The sequence below is a fragment of the Tamandua tetradactyla genome, chromosome 10 (genome assembly GCF_023851605.1).
Source record: "Tamandua tetradactyla isolate mTamTet1 chromosome 10, mTamTet1.pri, whole genome shotgun sequence".
NCBI classification, from domain to species: Eukaryota; Metazoa; Chordata; class Mammalia; order Pilosa; family Myrmecophagidae; genus Tamandua; species Tamandua tetradactyla.
In genome coordinates, this window is record NC_135336.1 from 8,831,717 (window position 1) to 8,841,212 (window position 9,496).

General features: G+C 35.2%; 1 pseudogene; it reads left to right on the forward strand.

The window, feature by feature from the left end:
* The first annotated feature begins 273 nt into the window (after positions 1-273).
* On the forward strand, positions 274-1,179 carry LOC143647798 (microtubule-associated protein RP/EB family member 1-like; annotated as a pseudogene).
* The last annotated feature ends 8,317 nt before the right edge of the window (positions 1,180-9,496 follow it).

The window sequence follows — 9,496 nt, forward strand, 5'->3', positions numbered from 1 at the left end:
CACTACAAGAAATATTAAAAGGAGTTCCACTCCCTGAAAAAAAAGAGAGAGAGAGAAATGAGAGTGAGGTCTGGAAAAGGATACAGAATTGAAAAAGTACTAGTAAGGATAACTTAAAGGAGAAAAGAGAAGGAGGGAAAAGAATATATAGATCTGACAAATAAAAACCAAAGATAGGTTTTCTGGGTCGTGGCTGAGATAAATATGATTGCCCACTGTGTGGAAGGCATTCTTCCAATGCTATGGGGAAATGTAAAGGCTTAGACCAAGAAGATGGCAGTGAATGTACACTCAACATCAATGATCAGTGATAACTTAAGTCAACATCACATGCTGGCATGGATCAATGAGTTTGCAGTTGAACGTGACAAAGCTTGAACAGTTGTACTTAGGGGCTGCCTATTGTCAGTTTATGGACATGCTGTACCCTGGCTTCATTGTCTTGAAGAAGGTGAAATTCCAAGCCAAGTTAGAACATGAGTGCATACAGAAGGTCAAAATATTACCAACAGGTTTTCCCTTTTTTTTTTTCATATAAGCAGGCACCAGATATCGAACCGAGGTCTCAGGCATGGTGGGTGAGAACTCTGCCTGCTGAGCCACCGTGGCCCACCCTACAAGCAGGTTTTAAGAGAATGGGTGTTGATGAAATAATTCCTGTGAACAAATTAGTGAAAGGAAAGTTTCAGGACAATTTTGAATTTATTCAGTTGCTCAAGAAGTTTTTTGATGCAAACTATGATGGAAAAGACTACAATCCTGTAGCCACTAGACAAGGTCAAGAGACGGCAGTGGCTCCCTCACTTTTTACTCCAACTCTGAATAAACTAAAGAAAATTCTTAGCTCTAGCAGTGCAGGTCTGCAGAGGCCCACTGCAACACAGAGAACTATTGCAACTCCTCAGGCTGGTCCAGGTGTGGTGAAAAAGAATCCTGGGTGGGCAATGGACATCTCCATTGAGGAGGCAGAATTGATACAGCAATTCAATGTATTGAAACTAACCATCTAAGACTTCAAGAAGGAGAGAGATTTCTACTTTGGAAAAATAAGAAGACCTCAATTGATTTGTCAGGAGATTGAAGGGGAATCCTGTATTGTAGAGGATTGTGGACATTCTAAATAAAGGCTTTGTGCTATCTGATGAAGGGGCCCTGCAGGAGAAACACAAAGAGTTTTAACAACCTGGACCTACAGAGCAACATCAGAATTCTTCACTCCAAATCATGTGCTTATTTGTAAAATATACTCTTTTATTATTTATAGAGGACTCATAGTTTTCTTTTCATAAGCAAAAAGTACCTCTTCTTAAAAAGTGTTCTTTGCAAAAGTTTCATTCCTTTTCCATTATGTATGAGTTAGGAGCTTTTACCTTGCAGTAAAGAAGCATTAACTTTATTAACTAGTTTGTTCATCTGGGGAACAAAGAGGCTGACCTGGGGCTCACCATATGATTGCTGGAAATGCTGGTTTGGAGAAGGTGTTTTTATGTAATACAGTGAAGTAGAGACAACACTAGTGAAATGGAAAGATTGAATCGAATTTTAAGCTAATGAGAAATCTTGGTTAAGAATATCTATTAAAGAAATTCCCTAAGAGTATTTAAAATAAAATAAATTGAAAGGAAAAAATAAAATAAAAATAAATTGAAAGGATAAGATGGTAGATGCAAGAAATGCCTTTAAAGAAATAACTTTGAATTTTGATGGGCTGAACTCACCAATTAAAAGATATCAATTGGCAGAAATGATTAAGAAATACGATCTATCCACATGCTAACAAGAGACTCATCTTAGTCCCAAGGAAAAAAATAAGTTAGAAGTGAGGGATGGAAAAAGATGTTCCATGCAAGTTGTAACCAAAAGAAAGCAGGAATAGTTATACAAATATCGGACAAAATAGACTCTAAACGTAAAGACATCATAAGAGACAAAGAAGGACACTACATATTAAGAAGGAATATTTCACCAAGAACAAATAGCAATCATAAATGTTTATGCTCCCAATAAAAGAGCTCCAAAGTACATGAGGCAAAGACTGGCAAAACTGAAGGAAGTGATAGACATTTCAGTAATAATAGTAGGAGACTTCAATACACCACTCTCCTTTGTAGATAGAACAACCAAACAAGAGAAGCAACAAGGAAATACAGAACTCAAACAATTTGATAAATGAATTAGACTTAACAGACATAGATTGTTACACCTCCAAATTTTAGGGAATGCATTCTTCTCTACTGCTTATGGAATGTTCTCCAGGATAGATCATAGGCTGGGGGACAAAACGGTCAATTTTTAAAGATTGAAATTATTCAAAGCACTTTCTCTAATCACAATGGAATGAAGCTGGAAATCAATAAGCACTAAAGAGGCAGAACTTTGACAAATATATGGACATTAAATGATGCACTCTTAAACAACCAGCAGGTCAAAGAAGAAATTGCTAGAGAAATTGGGAAATAACTGGATATGAATGAAAATTAGAATATGATATGTCATAACTTGTGGAACGTGGGAAAGGCAATGTTGAGAGGAAAATTTATTGGCCTAAATTCCTATATCAAAAAGAGGAAAGAAAAAAACTTGAGGACTAAACTACCCACCTGAAGGAGCTAGAAAAAGAACAGCAAACTACCCCCAAATCAAATAGAAGAAAGATTTAATCTCTAAGAAAGATTAAAGCAGAATTAAATGAATTGGAGAAAAAAAATAGAAATCATCATTAAAAACAAAAGTTGGTTCTTGAGAAAATCAGTAAAATCAATGGACCCCTACCTAGGCTGACAAAGAAAAAAAAAAAAAAGAGATGCTAGTAAACAAAATCATAAATGGGAGGGGGGTTGTTACAATGGACCCTGAAGAAGTAAAAAAATAAATAAATAAATAAGAGGATACTATGAAAAACTATACATAAATAAACTAGACAACCTAGATGAAATTCACAAATTCCTAGAAATACATGAATATTCTACACTGACTCAAGAAGAAATAGATTTCAACAAACCAATCACAAGTAAAGTGATTCATTCAGTCATCAAAAATATTCCTACAAAGAAAAGCCCAGGGCCAAATGCCTTCACAGCGAAATTTTATCTAACACTCCAAAACAGCTAATACCAATGCTGCTCAAACTCTTCCAAAAAATTGAGGCAAAAGGAATACTACCTAATTCTAATACCAAAACTGGGTAAAGATGCTATAAAAAGAAAAACTACAGGCCAATCTCCCTAATAAATATAGATGTAAAAATGCCCAAGAAAATATTAACAAATTGAATCCAGTGACACATCAAAAGAATTATACACATGATCAAGTGGGGTTTATACCAGGAATGCAAGGGTGGTTCAACACAGGAAAATCAATCAATGTAACACAGCACATTAACAAATCAAAAGGGAAAAATCACATGATCCTTTCAATTGATCCTGGAAAAGCATTCAAGAAAATTCAGCATCCTTTTCTAATAAAAACACTTCAAAGGATAGGAATTGAAGGAAATTTCCTCAATATGATAATGGGTATATATTAAAAACTCATAGCCAGCATTGTACACAATGGGGAGAGACTGAAAGCCTTTCCTTTAAGATCAGGAATGAGACAATGATATCCTCTGTCACTACTATTATTTAATATTGTATTAGAAGTTCTAGCTAGAGCAATCAAGCAGGAAAAGAAATAAAAGGCATCCAAATCAGAAGGGAAGAAGTTAGGCTTTCATTATTTGCAGATGACATGACACTATCCTTGGAAAATCTTGAGAAATCTATGACAAAGCTTTTTGAGCTAATAAACAAATTCAGCAAAGTGACAGGATATAAGATATGAAAAATCAGTAATGTTTCTATACACATGCAATGACCTAAAAGAGGAGACAATTATGGAAAAAAATCCATTCAAAATAGCAGCTAAAATATGGAAAAAAATCCATTCAAAATAGCAGCTAAAAGAATCAAGCATCTAGGAATAAACTTAACCAGGGATGTGAAGGACCTGTACATAGAAAATTACATAACATTGCTAAAATAAATCAAAGAAGATCTAAATAGATGGAAGACATTCCCTGCTCATGGATAGGATAGTCAAAGGTAATTAAGTTGTCAATTCTACCCAAATAGATCTACAGATTCAATGCAATACAAATCAAAAGTCCAACAACAAATTTTGATGACTTGGAAAAATTAGTTATCAAATTCATTTGGAAGAGAAAGAGACCATGAATAGATTTTTAAAAAACCCTAAAAATAATAGAAGAATGAAGTGAGAAGATTAACACTTCATGATTTGAATGCTTATTATAAAGCTACAATGGTCAAAACAGTATGGTACTGTCACACAGATGAAGAATTGACCAAAGAAATTGAAACAACAGTGTGGAAATAGACAATCAAATTAACAGTCAACTGATCTTCAACAAGATCTCCAAATCCACTGACCTTGGACACAATTGTCTTTTCAATAAATGGGCATGGGAGAACTACATTGCAATAGCCAAAAGAATGAAAGAGGGTACTTATCTTACACCCTATACAAAAATTAATGCAAAGTGCATCAAAGGCCTAACTCCTAGAAGAAAATATAGGGAAACATCTTTAAGACCTAGTAATAGGAGATGGGTTACTAAATTTTACACCTAAAATACAACCAATGAAAGAAAAAACAGATAAATGAGAATTCATCAAAATCAAATGCTTCTATGACTTATACTGTCAAAGAGGTGAAAAGGCAGCCAATTCAATGGGAGAAAATATTTGGAACTCACATATTGGATAAAGGTTTGAAAGCCCATATACATAAAAACAATCATAGAAGTCAACAACAAAAGAACAAACAAGCCAATTATAAAATGGGTTAAAGATATGAATAGACATTTTTCTGATGAGCAAATACAGATGGCTAAAAAGCACATGAAAAGATGCTCATTTTCATTAGCTATAAGGGAAATGAAGGCCAAAAATACAATGAAATACCACCTCACACCTGTAAGAATGGCAACTATTAAACAGGAAACTATCAATTTTGGAGTGTATGTGGAGAAATTGGAACATTTATGCATGGCTGGGGGGGGAATGTATAATGGTTTAGCAGCTATGGGAGACAGTTTGGTGATTCCTTAGAAAACTAAATATCAAATTGCCCTATGACCTGGCAATAGCAATACTGGGTATAGACCGAGAAGAGCTGAAAGAAGTGACACAAAACAGACATTTGCGCACCGATGTTCATAGTGGTTTATTCACAATTGCTAAAAGATGAAAACAGTTCAAGTGCCCCTCAACAGATGCCTGGATAAAATTTGGTATATACATACAACAACATTATGTAGCAATAAGAAAAAATGAGGTCCTGAAGCATCATAGCAACATGGATCTACCTTGAGGACACAATGCTGAGTGAAATAAGCCAGACACAAAAGGATAGTGTATGATTTTGATTTTATGGCCTTGGTAAAGATAAACTCAGAGTCTAATAATAATAGAAATTCAGGGGACCTAGATATACACAGAAGCTAGAGATGGGTGAACAGTTAGCTAATGAGGTTGAACATAAATCTATAGGACTGGATAGAAGTAAAGCAGTTCATTAATAGGTCTATAAGTAATATTGCCACGCTGAAGATGGACATGACTGAAGGCATTGTACAGACCCATGGATTCCACTGATTAATACAAATATAAATAGGTTCTTCATGGAGTACTTCAAAGGTATGAGTCTTGTACAAAGAATAAATACTATCAGGGTATCGGGGAAAACTACTATTCCATGCTATAGTCTGTATTTAACAGGAAGACATCAACAGTATCCCATAAATACCAAGGGTAAATAATTTGGGGGGGGGGCAAGTGTTAAGGGGAGGTTTGGATTTTCTGTTTGGGGAGGGCATGTTTATTGATTATTTTTCTCTTGGGAGCTAGTAAATTGTCTAAAATTGAAAGTGTTGGTGAATATACCACCAAGTGGGAATAATGTGAGACATGGACCATTGACTTTGGTCAGCTATAATGTTGATGCCCAGTGGATGTAGATGGCTAAAGAATAGACTGACTGAGAAGTTTAGTGGCAAATTGTACTGTATAAATATGATTGAATATTGTGTGGCTACAAAAGGAACAAAATCATGAGGCATGCAACAAGGTGAATGAACCCAGGGGACATTATGTGATGCAAAATAAGCCAGAAACAAAAGAGCAAATATTGTATGGTCTTTTTTAGAAAACTTTTTTAAGAAAATTGGGGCCTACATTGTAAACTTTTATAGCAGTCACATTTAGTCCAGAGCTGTAATTGTTCTTTCTAGATTTTAAGAGGCTGCATTATATATGCATAACCTGGTATTTCCCTGGAACTTTAGGTACCTTTGTGACACCCAAGACTCAGAGTAGGAGTTCTACAGGTCTGAAAATCAGCATTGGATTTTCAGATGCAAAACTGCAAAAACTGTTAAGGAATGTGAAAACTGTTGAGGAATCTGAAAAAGAGATCAGGCTTTAATTAGAGATAAGAATAAAGCTGATTGGGTTGGAACTAAGGTAAATCAAAATTCAGGGGTAAGGAGGACATTGCCTGTATTTTAGAATTTCACATATCCAGTGAGACTAAAGAAAATTTTCTTTCTTGTGTTCTGTGGCACATAACCTAACTCAACTGTCTGGATAGAGCATTTAAACAATCCAAACACAGGGGCCCAGAATGGGAATGTGAGCTTGTAATTCTGTAAAGACTACAAATACGTCCTAGATACATCCTAGAGTATGTTGTGCAAATATGTAAAAAATTATTGGTAAAGTCCCTTGATGGACATGAGGAAAAAAATGTGGATTTATTAAGTTTTACCACTGGGAAACCCTGATACTGCCTCAAACATTAGGGTCTCTTAAGTTCATAGGCCATGTCTTGATCTTGAGGCTTGCTATTATAAAGCTTATTTAAGTAGCAGAAAAGCCAAGCCTACTTATGGTTAGGCCTCAGAGTTACTTCCAGTGGACCTCTTTTGTTGCTCAGATGTGGCCTATCTTTCTAAGCCAAATGCTACAAGTAAAATAATTATCTTCCCCCTATATGGGACATGACATCCAGGGGTAAAATCTCCCTGACCACATAGGATATGAATTCCAGAGATGAGCCTGGCACTGACACCATGGGATCAACAATGCTTTTCCGATCAAAAGGAGAGGAAGAATTATAACAAAATAATGTATCAATGGCTCAGAGAGTTAAAATAGAGTCCAGTGGCTATTCTGGAGGTTACTCTTATGCAAGCTTCAGCTTAATATTGCTATTTACCATGGTTTGCCAAACCTCAACCAAAACCATCCCTGTCAAGCCTAAAGAACACCTAGGGCTGTATCTGGGAATCTATAAAAGTTCCATGTGCTATGATTACTTTCCAGAAACCTACAACTTCAAAATGGGTTCCTAGGCCTGTTAAGTACTAAAACCCAAAGGAGCCAGCCTCTCCAGAACATCAATTAGTTCCATCCCCTATCCCATATTATTGACAGCCCTTTCCAACATGAAAAAGGTAGAATGGGCATAGTACAAATACCACTAAATATTGGGAGAGAGAGATCGAAGGAGTTATAACAAACAAGGTAGGATTTAACAAATGAGTATGACTGCTGAATGAGTATATTGATATTTCTTGTAGCCTCTAGTATCTTGGAGCAGCTACAAGGAAAAACCTAAAATTGTGGAAATTTAACCGATACAAAACTGAAATCTGTTTTATAATTACTTGTTACAACATATTGTGAAATTTATTATTTTTGTATATATGTTGTCTTTCACAATAACAATGTTTAAAAACTATAATTGAACCAAAAATAAATAGTAAAAAGAAAATAATAAAGAGTGGAAAGTAGTGACACAGAAAACAAACAATAGAAAAACAATGAAAAACATAAGCTTATCTTCAAAAAAATCAATAAAATTGATCCAAACTCTTGGAAGACTTATCAAGAAAAGAAAGAAAAGACACAGGTTACAATTATTGTGTGAAGTGGGAGATATTACTTAGAACAAAAAAAAGATACTAAGGGAATGTATCACTTGAAATTAATGTATTTAACAATTTGGATGAAATGGACAAACTTCAGTTAAAAAGAATGACAATACCAAGTGTTGATGGGGATATGGAATAACTGGAATTCTTTTATTGTGTTACTGAGAATGAAAACTTATACTGCCACATTGAAAAATACTATGGCGGTAACTTATGAAGTTAAATATATATTATAACATGACCTAGGATTCTACTTTTAGGAATTTACCAAAGAGAGATGAAAGCATATGACCACACAAATACTTGAATTAAAATATTTATAGTAGTAGTATTCACAATAGCTTAAAACTGGAAACAACTTAAATGTCCATCAACTGTTGGATGAAAAACAATTTATGGTATATCTATGCCATGGAATACTACTTGGCATAAAAAAACACAAAATATTAATATATACAATAGCAGGGAGATTCTCAAAACATTATATTAAGTAAAAGAACTCAAACTTAAAGATTATGTATTATATGATTTCAACTGTATGAAATTATAGAAAAAATACACCTATAGGCACAGAAAGAAAGTCAGTACTTGCTTGAGGCCAGGTTGGGGTGAGTGTGAATGACTTGACACTAGGGCTTGGCACAATTGTCTCGATAAAAGCATCTGTTATATTGAAAATATTCTTTATTTTAATGGCAGCCTGCTGGGGATATCACTTACAAAGATAGCAAAAAGGCCATCAAGGTCACCAAGGAAACTGGCCTGGGGTTAGCATGCATTCCTAATTGCGTTTCAGAAATTAAAGATGACAGAGCCATTTGTGAAAGAATATTTTGGAGAAAAAGAGCACTCATTTCTTCACATATGGAAGTTAAATGTTGTCAGAGATGCTATGATGTACCTCACTGAACCCAACTGCCACCCTTTAGGACTAAAGTATGCATTCTCTCATGCGCTGAGAGTTTGGGCAGCTAAGTGCTCTGAGCTATGTTCTTCTCCTGGGATTGCCTGCAGGTTAAAGATAACTGCCTTGTTTAAGGTCACTCCACCCTAGAAGAAGCTCTCATCAAATGACTAGTCAAATGGGGATATAAATGTCACTCCAATTTGAACACCTCTGAAGGGTCAACCCTGCTCTGTAAGATCTTCTGAAGCCTTTGGTATTATTACATTGCAATTCAACTCCTCTTTCTGCCCAATCTTGCCTTCTTGCCTCTTTACATGTCTTATTCCCAAGAGCGCTCACCAATTAGCTTTACATTGTAAATCTCCATGTCAGACTCCACTTCATGGAGAATCTGACCTGTGAAAAAGTCCCACACTTGTTTGTTTTCAACTCTTCCTTAATTTTCCTTAATTGTCTCCCTCATCCCACCAATCACAATTCTAGCTTCACATCTGGCCAGAGTTCTCCTATACCTAGTAATGAATTTTCAGAAACAATTATTGTGCTGGTTTGAAAGAATGTATGGACCCTAGAAAAGTCATGTTTTAATCAAA